The sequence below is a fragment of the Rhincodon typus genome, unplaced genomic scaffold (genome assembly GCF_021869965.1).
Source record: "Rhincodon typus isolate 14 unplaced genomic scaffold, sRhiTyp1.1 hic_rhity00000697, whole genome shotgun sequence".
NCBI classification, from domain to species: domain Eukaryota; kingdom Metazoa; phylum Chordata; class Chondrichthyes; order Orectolobiformes; family Rhincodontidae; genus Rhincodon; species Rhincodon typus.
The window spans coordinates 22,896-34,142 of record NW_025966335.1 but is presented as its reverse complement, the minus strand read 5'-3'; the positions used below and the strand labels follow the sequence as shown (position 1 = coordinate 34,142).

Below are 11,247 nucleotides of genomic sequence, written 5' to 3'. Positions count from 1 at the left end.
CTGTGGTACAACACAGTATGGAGCTGGAGGAACACAGCAGGCCAGGCAGCATTACAGGAGCAGGAAAGTTGACGTTTCGAATCGGGACTGGTCTTCAGAAAGGCCTGTGGTATATTCAGAAACTGAAGACTAACTTCTTAAACTCAAGTTACAGATTCTCAAATCTATCGAAACAAGCAAAAAAATCCTTGGTTCCACCTTAAAATGGTGTTCCCCAACTCCCCATCTCTTTCTAATCAGAATCTTACACAACTCTGTGTGTTTTGCATCTGCTGATCACATACCAAACACAAGATTCAAGAATGTTTCAGAGATAGTAGGAACTGCAGATGCTGGAGAATCTGAGATAACAAGGTGTAGAGCTGGATGAACACAGCAGAAAAATTTTTCTGAAGAAGGGTCTAGGCCCGAAACGTCAGCCTTCCTGCTCCTCTGATGCTGCTTGGCCTGCTGTGTTCATCCAGCTCTACACCTTGTTATCTCTACACAAGATTCAAGAATCCATCTTCTTAAACTACATTTGCACTTTGAACTCTCACTGGTAAGCATCATTCATTATACTACATTGTCAATGTTCTTTAAAGGACAATTCTCCCATAAAAAAGTAAAGAAATTTGAATTTCAATACAAATTGAAGTTCTGAACTTTTTGACTGAATATCCACAAACCTCATTAACAAAGTGACTATGGTAGTGTACAGTCAATGGCAGAATTAAATATTCTTCTGTAAAGATATACAGTGGTGAGGACATTTTGCTGCTATTAACTTTACAATTAGCCATTTGTGATATGTCACAGGGCAATTACAGTGTCGATAAAGACAACAAAAAAGTGCTACATCAGACGGAACAATAAATTGCTGCTCAGTGGACTATCAAGAAGTAAGTGAACAACAAAATTGTGAATACACAAAATTAATTATCACTAAAAGATAAATGCTTCATGTCTTTTATATCAGCTGCAATTATCTTGAAATTTGTGACTTAAGATCTAACCATCATAAAGGCAAGAAAACAATTAAATTACTTAATTAGATACCTCCATATCAAAGCAATTATTATGGGCAAGCCAATTCACCTCCTGAAAATGACTGAAGGCATATAAAATCAAGGCAGCAAAAATGCCTAAACATCTCATGGTAAGACATGATTATTTAAACCACTTGACCACTTAAAATTATTTTACAATTTCTACAATTGCAGATTGCCTTTTCACTCTTTCACCACCTTTTGTTGTCTTTCTACTGTGACCTTATTTAATTTCTCTTTGTTTTGCTTTCCTTCGTTACTTAGCTGTAATTTTTCTACTTTATCCCTCATGACTTATGTCTTTACTCCCTAAGAATTTCCAATTCTTTCCCTCCCTTCATAATGTTTCGTTTTTTGCTGCTCGTTTTAAAATGAATATTTTCCACTTTAATAATCAATTCCTCCCACCACGACCACCACAACGCCCCTTTGGAACATGATCAAAAGGAGACTAGTCAGAAAAAGAGGTCGAAGGAACAAAATACTTTTAAAAAGGAAAAACCCAAGTCCATGTTCTGGTGGCCCCTGGTGTATACACATGGAATGTGCAGCAGAAAGATGCTCCATTCAGCTTGAAAGCTCTTCAGTCAATGGAAGCAATCTAGAATCAATTTGCAAACTGCTTTATGTAGCAAAGATTGCACCTTACCAACACAACAAATCACTTAAAATCTAATGAAGATATCTCTGTTTAATAGAAATGGCTAGTAAATATGCACTGTAAAAATTATACTTCATCTGTTTTTATATATGTAAGGAAGTAAGATACAAGAGCAAAAAGAAGCCATTCAGCCTTTCAGGCCTGTACCACCATTCAATTAAATCCACTGCCCTCTCAGGTGCAGAATTCCAAAGATCCATAACTGTCTCTGTGTGAAGAAATATTAGTTCATCTCTGCCTTGAATAGGTGACCCCTGGTATTGAGATCAGACAACATTTTTATTGCGCACTATTAAAGCTTTGTTTTGGTCTACATGCAGAATGCAGAAAATGAGTGCTGCTGCAAAACCTCAGCCAACGAAACAAAATTTTTTTCACGTCTACAATCACGTTTACAATCTGTTTAAGACATCTGCACTTACTAGTGACAGATATCTCCCTGTATGGATGATGGGGCCAGAACAGATTACAAAGACTTAAGTGGTAATCGTACAAACCCAGTACCTCATGAGAAAACAAGAGATTTCCAAGTGTTTCCTTGCTCATATAACTTGCCAGCACCTATTATATACATTCTGATTGTTTGCTGGTGTTCTGGCACCCGAAGGTCCACTGTAATTGTGACATGTTATTTTACCCTTCCACAACCACAAAACCAACAACAGTAACTCATTTGGTCCTTTGTGAAGGATTCCCACAAAGCTATTAGCTGAGATGATGGTAAAATGGAGAAAAGGGGTCAAAATTGTAGAATTTCACCGGCCTGGTTGACAAATTGTTGCTTTTAAAAGCAAGTTTTACTTCCAACCTTCACGGAGGAATTCACACTGACAGGGAGCCTATTTACAGATATTACAAAAGACCAACAAAAGTAGATACAATCGTTTATAACACTGGTTCTAAGGTTTCAATTTTAAGAAAAAAATGGTTCAATCCAACACCGGGTTTTTGATATTTAAAAGATATTGGTAACTAAAGTGTCAGCCATGACTTAGTGAGTAACGCTCTTGTCTCAGAGTCAAAGGTTTATGGGTTCAAGACCCATTCCAAAGACTTCAGCCCAAAATGTAGGTTGTATCAACTTCAGTGCTGTACCAAAGGAACGTCACACTGTTGAAGGTACTGTTTTTCAGACGGGACATTAAATCACATTGCCATCCACCTCTTAGGTGGATGCAACAGTATTTATGGTACTACTCGATACAGTCTTCCCTGCTGTCTAGGTCAATTTTTATTTCCTTAATCAACAACAAACCTGATGATCTGGTCATTATCGAATGCTGTTCATTGGAGTCCGCTCTGTGCAAACTACCTGCTATATCAGAATAGTGACAACTTATCAAATAAGATCATGAAATATAGTAACAGTCTGCTCCACCATTCAATCATGGCTGATACGTTTCTCAACCCCATTCTCCTGCCTTCTCCTCTAACCTTTGATCCCCTTACCAATCAAGAACCTATCTAGCTCTGTCTTAAATATACTCAATGACTTGGGCTCCACATCCCTCCGCAGCGATGGGCTCCATGGATTAACCACCCGCTGGCTGAAGAAATTCCTCCTCATCTCAATTCTAAAGGGTCGTCCCTTCACTCTGAGGCTGTGCACGTGGGTTCTAGTCTCCTACTAGTGGAAATATCTTCTCTACTTCCACTCTATCCAGGCATCTCAGATTTCTGTAAGTTTCAATCAGATGCCCCCCACCCTTGCCCAATCCTTCTACACTCCATTGAGTACAGACCCAGAGTCCTCAACCATTCCTCATATAATCTCATCATCCCCAGGATCATTCTTGTAAACATCCTCAGGACTCCCTCTAATGCCAGCGCATCCTTCCATTGGATACAGGGCCCAAACTGCTCACAATATTCCGAATGCAGTCTCATTAGAGCCATATAGAGTTTCAGCAGTACATCCCTGCTCTGATATTCTAGACCTCTTGAAATTAATGCTATCGTTGCATTTGCCTTCCTAACTGCCAACTGAACCTGCATGCTAACCTTAAGAGAATTAGGACTCCTAAGTCTCTTTGTGCCTCAGATTTCCAAAGCCCTTCGTTAATTAAAAAATAGTCCATGCCTCTATTCTTCCTACCAAAGCATATAACTTCATACTTTCCCATACAGTATTACATCTTAGTACTAAATTGGTTGTGAAGCCCTTTGAAATATCCGGTAATCATGAAAGATACTTCGTAAATGCAAGCTTTTTTGGTCATTAAATAATTTCACAGCATTAAAGTGAAAGCCAAATGTACAGTATTCACGCCAATGTTACTATTGTTTCAGCTGACGATTCGATTATCTCTAAAACACTGCAACTTCAAGAACTTGCTCAGAATGTTTTTTCTTTGGACAAACTGTAGAATCAGATTATTTGAACCCTACCTGATTAATAATGTTTCCGCAGTTTAGACATAGTTGCCTTACTCCTGAGTCTCATGTCTCGTCAACTGAAAGGTTACACATGTAGCTTTCCTCCATGCTGAAGCTCAGCTCCATCCATACAGATTTGCATTTATATGCCATTTCTCACAACCTCCAGATGTCCCAAAACCTGTTCCAGCCATTGAGGTTCCTTTGGGGTGTAGTTAGAAAGGCAGCAGCCAATTCCTACACAGCAAGCTCTCACAATCAGCAATGTGATAATAACCAAATTATCTTTTCAATCTTGTTGAAGGAGAAATACCAGTCATAGAAAACCTTGAAAAATTCTCCTGTACTTATTCAAAACAGCAGCTGTGGGACCTTTCACATCACCTGAGAGGGAAGACATTGCCTCTCTTGGTCCCCTCTTGGTTCAACATTGCAGTCCAAAGAGATTGCCAGTTAGTTCCCTACGGGAAGCAGTTTTTTGCTACAGGCTCAACAACAACAATTTGTATTTACGGTGTACTACTACTGTAATATAAACTATCTGGCTTCACAGAAACATTACCAATCACAAAATTTGACATCGAGCCACATGAGGCATTCCATGAGCAGGTGTCAAAAAAAAAACAGGAAATGCCTAAATGGGAGGAGTGCAGAGCTTCTGGAGGGTTGAAGGAGGCTTGGTGATTTTTTTTTAAATGATAAAAAGAATCCAAAATTGAGCCTGCCCAAGTTCATTTACACTGGTCCCTTGCAGTCATCAAAATGGAGAAAATACTGAACTGTAAACGGAGAGATAAAAGTGTGGCATCTAAGCAGAACCTATGAGATAAAGCAATATGAAGGGAGAGATAAAAAGGAGTAGGAAGAGGTTAGAGAAGAGATGCTTTTATTTGAAGGCACAAGTACTACAGGGCAGAGATATAAAATTCTGGGCAAGAGCCGTGTCTGTTTCTGGGTTAGTGTATGTGGAGGGGCAGTGGTGCAGTGAGGAAGGAGGAAGAACTTTTCATTTTAAAATGCAGAGAATGGCAATTACTTGAAACTGTCTGCCTACAAAAAATGTTGGAAACTAACTGATTTCAAAAGGTAATTGATTGGTTACTTTTGGAGAAATAAATTTACAGAGGTACATGAATGGGCAAATGGGATTGCTCCATGGAGTTGGCATGGACTTGATGGACTTAATGGCCCCCTCTTGTTTCATAAATACTCCATGACTCATGTGGAACATTAACACTGGTCAAATAGCCAGTTTCTATGTTGTAAATTCTCTGTAATCTACCATGCCTACCAGTTCCTTCTATATATTTATCAAAAATGAATTAAATGTCACTTTTTGTGGAGTGAAAAAAAAAACACACAGAATACAATGACATTGGTTGTTATTAGTTGCACTCCACGCACACTCAGTAAGCCTTAAGACAACTCCACGATATTCGGGTGCCTAAGAGTGAGATTGGTAATGTACAATCTTCTTCATCTTTGAAGACTAGTTTAACAGCAATGAGGCATTTGTATTGGGAGTGACTAATAAGGATTGAGCTCCTAGTCACCTTATACTTAGCCATTTTATTATTCATTATTAATGATTATTAATATAAAATACATAAACAGATTAGATTAGCATAATTAGCGCAGTATTGATAATGTATCCTATACCAAACAAAAATAATTCTACACTGCATTCAATTTAATTTGCATTAGGATAGAATAAACTTTGAACTATTATTTATCTATTATTGCAACATAACTAGGATGACAAGTTATGATCAGGATTCCTGATCAGTTAACTAAAAAGTATTTACAAACTGTAAATCAAGTTGGTCATTTCAGGAAAAGAAAATATGTTCATGCAGAAGAGCAATGACCAGCTGCCACCTAGTGGTTACTGCTTTAATTGCAGAAAATCACTGAGCTCACCAGTGGAATCAGTGTGGTCTTCAAGTGTTCTCCAGGCAGCCCAAAATCTGGTCCAAAATGCAAAGTACTAATGCATAATGTCACAGCTGAAGCCATAAGAGTAAAAAAGGGGAAAATCCACATCTGCACCACTCGCACAAAGCCACGCATCAAGACAGGCTCCAAATGTAGCTTAATAAGCAAATTGTATGTTATTATTGATGCAACAGAAGTATCAGTTTCTCAGAAGATGATTACTACCAACCAATCAGCACCCTTTATCCTACAGTATAAATTGTCACAATCATTTGAAATTTGACATTCTTGCATTTGACAGAATAAGTGCAAGAAACAACGCTTTGGCAACATGTCTCTGTTGTTTTTGTGAAGATTTGTGTGTTTATTTCACAAAACATATTAGAATGCTTCATTAGATAAGAAGTCACATCTGTAGAAAATAAGTTACAGGATTTGCTAACTAACAGGAAACAGTGTAAGCATAAATGGGTTATTTTTTGGTTGGCATCATATAACAAGTCTTACCCTGTGCTGGTGCCTCAATGCTTTACAACTCATATGACTGCACAGCCTGCCCAACCTGTCCCTGGGATGAAGGGGCCAAAGGCACAGTTTCTAAATTGATGATACAAGCATAGGTAAGTTGTGAAGAAAGCATAAACAGGCTACAAAGGGGATATAGATAGCTTGAGATAGTGGGCAAATATCTGGCAAATTGAAAAAAATGGATGAAACTATTCATTTTCGCAGGAAGAATAGAAAAGCATATTATTCAAATGATAAGAGATTGCAGAGCTCTAAAGTGCACAGGGATCTGGAGGATCTACTGCATGACTGGCTGTACCTGTATACTAAACATTTGTAATTAGGGAAGTTAATAGCATATAATCATTTATCCAAAGGGGAAGTGAATACATAAGTAGGAGGTTCTCCTTCAGCTCAGTAGACATTGGTGAAACTCTGTTCAAACTAATGTGTAGAGTACTGATCCCTAATTAAAGGAAAAATGTAAATGCATTGGAAGCAGTTCAGATAAGATTTATTAGACTAATACTTGTAAGGAAAAGTTCAGCAGGGTTGGTTCATATCTGAAGTTTTGACGAATAAGAGGCAACTTTAGTGAAACATACAAGATCCAACGGGGTCTTGACAGGATGCAAGTGGAAACAATGTCTCCTGCTGTGGAAGATTTTAGAACTGGGGCCACTGTTTAAAAATAACAACTTACCTATGTAAAATAAAGATGAGACTTTTTTTTCTCACAGCAGGTCAACAGTCTTTGGAATGCTCTTCCTCAAAAGGTGTTGGAAGCAGAATCCTTAAATATTTTAAGACAGAGGTAAATAGATTCTTCCTGAACAAGGGGATGAAAAATTATTGGAGGTAATCGGATCTGTCGTGATCTTATTGAGTAGCAGAGCATGCTCAAGGTGCCAAGTGGGCTACTCCTCATTCTAACTTGGATATTCAAAATAAACGTGGTTTCTACACTGTTAATGTGTAGAATATGAAAAGGTCCATATTTTCTTCTGGCATGAGCTAATAATTTACGGATGATACTTGATTTTTAAAATAATGTTTGTAAATTTATTGTATTTAATACTGAAAAAGCAGCAAAATATTATAGCTTCCTTGCATATCCGTTAACATTGTTGAGGTTTTAGTGGTGACAATCTTAGAGGGAAAAAAAGTTTGATAATCAGGCAGTTCACTAGCTAGCTAAATGCTTGTCAAACATACAAGTGGAATGGGTAACTGACTGTAAAACTGGCCAAAACAAAGGACAGACATGATTTTTGTTTCAAAAATCCTAAACTAAATATATTAAATGTATAAGGAAAAGACAGCTGCAAAACTGTGATTTAACTGCTGTTAAAAAGCAGATAACTGCAATACTTCAAAATCTGAAAGCAAAATATTGTAAATGGGTGTCAACATCTAAAAAAAGGGAAGACAGTCGAATGACTTCAATTCTGACAATGGTTTACATCCATTAAAAATAGGGTTGTATCTTTCTGCAGGTGCAAACACATACGCTATGACTTTCCCTTTTATTTAACTTAATGGAGTTTGCAGAGTTGGCATCACAATCAGTGGGAACTATTGAGAACTTTAATCCAAATCCAAGAATGGGTTGACCTGAATTTTGCAGTCAGCGGTGACATAACAGCACTTATTGCTGCTCTCAAAGAAAACTGTCCAGTGATTTAGTAATCTCTGTAGGCTTAATTTCAACTTTCCCAGCACTTGTGTGGATGTGGTGCTAACTATAGGGGACACCTGGTACGCAGCAGAGATGTTTTCAAGCAAGGTAAACAGCTATTCTTGGACACCATGAAGTAACAAGCAGGTTCTATCATTCATGTCTTAAAAGTTTTTTTGAAGCAGAAAGTGAAAGAGAGACTGGGACATACACATTACATTAAAAGGTAGTTGCTGAAATGTCAAGCATTAAAAATAATTTTGTTTTAATCATTTAAAAAATCATTAGGTAGCACAAACTTGAGGGTTTAAAAAAGATGTTTCATCAAAACTCTTCATTTTACACTCATTAAGTCAGTTCACAAGAAATACCAATGTAAAGGGAAAATTATATTTATACTGTATGATAGTGCTGATTCGTTAATAAATGACTGTTATAAACATTGCCATGGAGAATGCACCAGAAAGATGATGACTGACAGTTAACTGCCAGGTTTTATTTAAGTTTTAAACCAGGCAAGTCTACTTTCTGACTGATCAAGGGATTTCCCTACGGAATAAACCAAAGAATTACCATCACCTATATAGTTGAATTGAAACAGATGCAATGTGTGTATGTTACTTCTGTCTGTAAAAAATGGACTGTATGTATTAAACCTGCCTTGTTCATAATTTAAACAAAGCTTTGCAGTTAACTGTTGTCATCATTTATCTTGTGCATTGTCCACAGCAACACTTCTACCAATCAGAATCCACTTGTCAACAAGTCAGCACTCTCACACAGAATAAATGTTATTTTTCTATAATATTGGTATTTCTTCACAATTAGCAATATTCAAATTCTCAAATCTATAAAAATCATAAAGTTGAGAAATTTGACAATCCGCAACTAAGAAAATTTGGTTATTTTAGGACCAAGAAGTTCTTTAAGAGTAATTATGAAGTTACCCAAATCCACCTCATTCAATGTGTACCTTCTTAAAGTTTTTTTATAAACACTATTAGTTCAGCTGTAAAGGTGCAAATGTATATCAATGCAGTGATTTCTAATTAATTACCAACTAGACTTGAATAGCAAATGCTTGGAAGAGCGATGAAATCACAAAGTAGCTTCAAAATTTAATGGAATATATATTGATACCACAAGTTGCCATCATTTTCACTGAGTAATAATGGAAAATGTTAACAGTTCTAACATCATTACAACTCCAAACTTTCAACTAACATAGCTGAAGTTATTCACCACCTTTAATATCAATAATTTAAAATCTATTTGAAAAAGTTACACAACGAGCTTATCCTTTCTGTGGCTATTAAGGCTACCGACTTCTAATGTTCTGTCTCTCCCAACGGTGGAGGCACAGTGGGGATTCCAGTGGAACAGCATTGTAATGTTAGAAGTTGCTACTTATCAGATCACGCTCAACTCAGAAGTGCTTTGATAATTTCACATGAAAAATGACTTTTGCCAGATTGTAATTTCCACTTCAATGTAAAATTATACATGCATCATATATTGAATAATAAAGATTACACTTTGTCAGGAATTTTAAGTCGATATATCCGACTGAAAGAAGCAGTTGAAGGGAGGGAATTTAACTAAACATACAGTTGAGGCTGAAGAACCTTTAAGTTAATAACTGCACTTGCAATGCATATTTTGCATTCTACAATAATTCTAAACCCTTTCCCATGACCATATTCGAGAGATAGTGAGGTGAAAGGGTTTCAGAAAGGATTTCTAAAGCTTAGTGTCCAGCCACCTGAAGATTTAATCCATATCCTTTTAGCTTTGAGTAATTACAAAGTTATTTATTATTATTGGATAATCTTGGCTTCAAATTTAAAATCCTCATCCGTTTTCAATCCCTCCACAGCCTCATTAATCGCATTTCTATAATCTCCTCCAGCCTCACAACCCTCAACATCTATGTTGCTCCAATTCTGACCTCCTATGAATCACCAATTTCAAATAATCTGCCATTGGCAGCCATGCTTTTAGTTGACTGGGCCCTAATTTCTGGAATTTAGACCAGAACCCTCAATCTCTTTATTCTTTCTTGGCCTTCCAAGAGCCTACCAAAACGTATGCCCTTGACCAAGCTTCCTAATAGATCTTCACATGGCAAAAAATTAGTCACACCTGTAAAATACCTTGGGAGGTTTTACTACATTAAAAGGTGCCATATAAATGCATGTTACAGTTAGCGTTGTTAAATTCCTGTTGAAACAATTGTATGTGAGTAACTGAAGTCACAGTAGGTAAATGTAATTAGCTTGGCACTCTCTCACTATCCTAGGACTTTAATAACAATGCAGCATGCAATGAATTTGCTGTGTAATCATACGCAATGATTCATAGAGAAGGTTTTTTTTTAAAAGTGCTAACATACATAAGAGAAAACAGTAAGCTTCCAACAGTGTATCATCATAACACATCCAAACACCTAAAAACCATATCAAATTATTGCTTTCAGCCACTGTTTTGAAAAGTTTGTTGATTTGTATCAATATGCACTCGATGATAAAGAGAAAGAAGCAATTATGCAGTGACTAATTCACAATCAAGTTTCAAAATGAATATGTCCTTTGCAGAGCTGAGGTCAGTTTTACTTGTTGGAAAATCTCATCACAGAGAAAGACAAAAATGATCATAACTCAAAACATAGCTCAAAATACAATCCTACAGCACAGAAAGTTTAATTCTTTGTGCACTGAGTTTCAAAAAGGGAACTTTTTATTGTGGATGTAGCAACACAATGACTATCACTGAAACATCTTAATGCAATAAAGTGTTGTATATATGAAAATTCTTCTTGGACAAGATTTACAAAATGGAGACCAAAATTGCTGCCTGTTTTCAGAGTTTAAATTATGGATTAAAAAACTGGCTTTGATTTCAGTTTAACTAATCCAAACCTGGTCAATTAAACACTGCCAGACCTAAAAAGTAAGTTCAACAAAGATAAGAATAACAAAGATAAGAATTTCAAAAACAAAGTTGCTGGAAAAGCTCAGCAGGTCTGGCAGCATCTATGGAGGAGAAAACAGAGTTAACGTTTC

The 11,247-nt window shown here is 36.7% G+C and overlaps 1 long non-coding RNA gene across 1 annotated transcript; it reads left to right on the top strand.

The window, feature by feature from the left end:
- The first annotated feature begins 407 nt into the window (after positions 1–407).
- Positions 408–11,185, top strand: LOC125488406. Its single transcript, XR_007266318.1, has 3 exons — positions 408–541; positions 799–881; positions 7,248–11,185. It is a non-coding gene; the product is annotated as an uncharacterized LOC125488406 (long non-coding RNA).
- Positions 11,186–11,247: the final 62 nt, after the last annotated feature.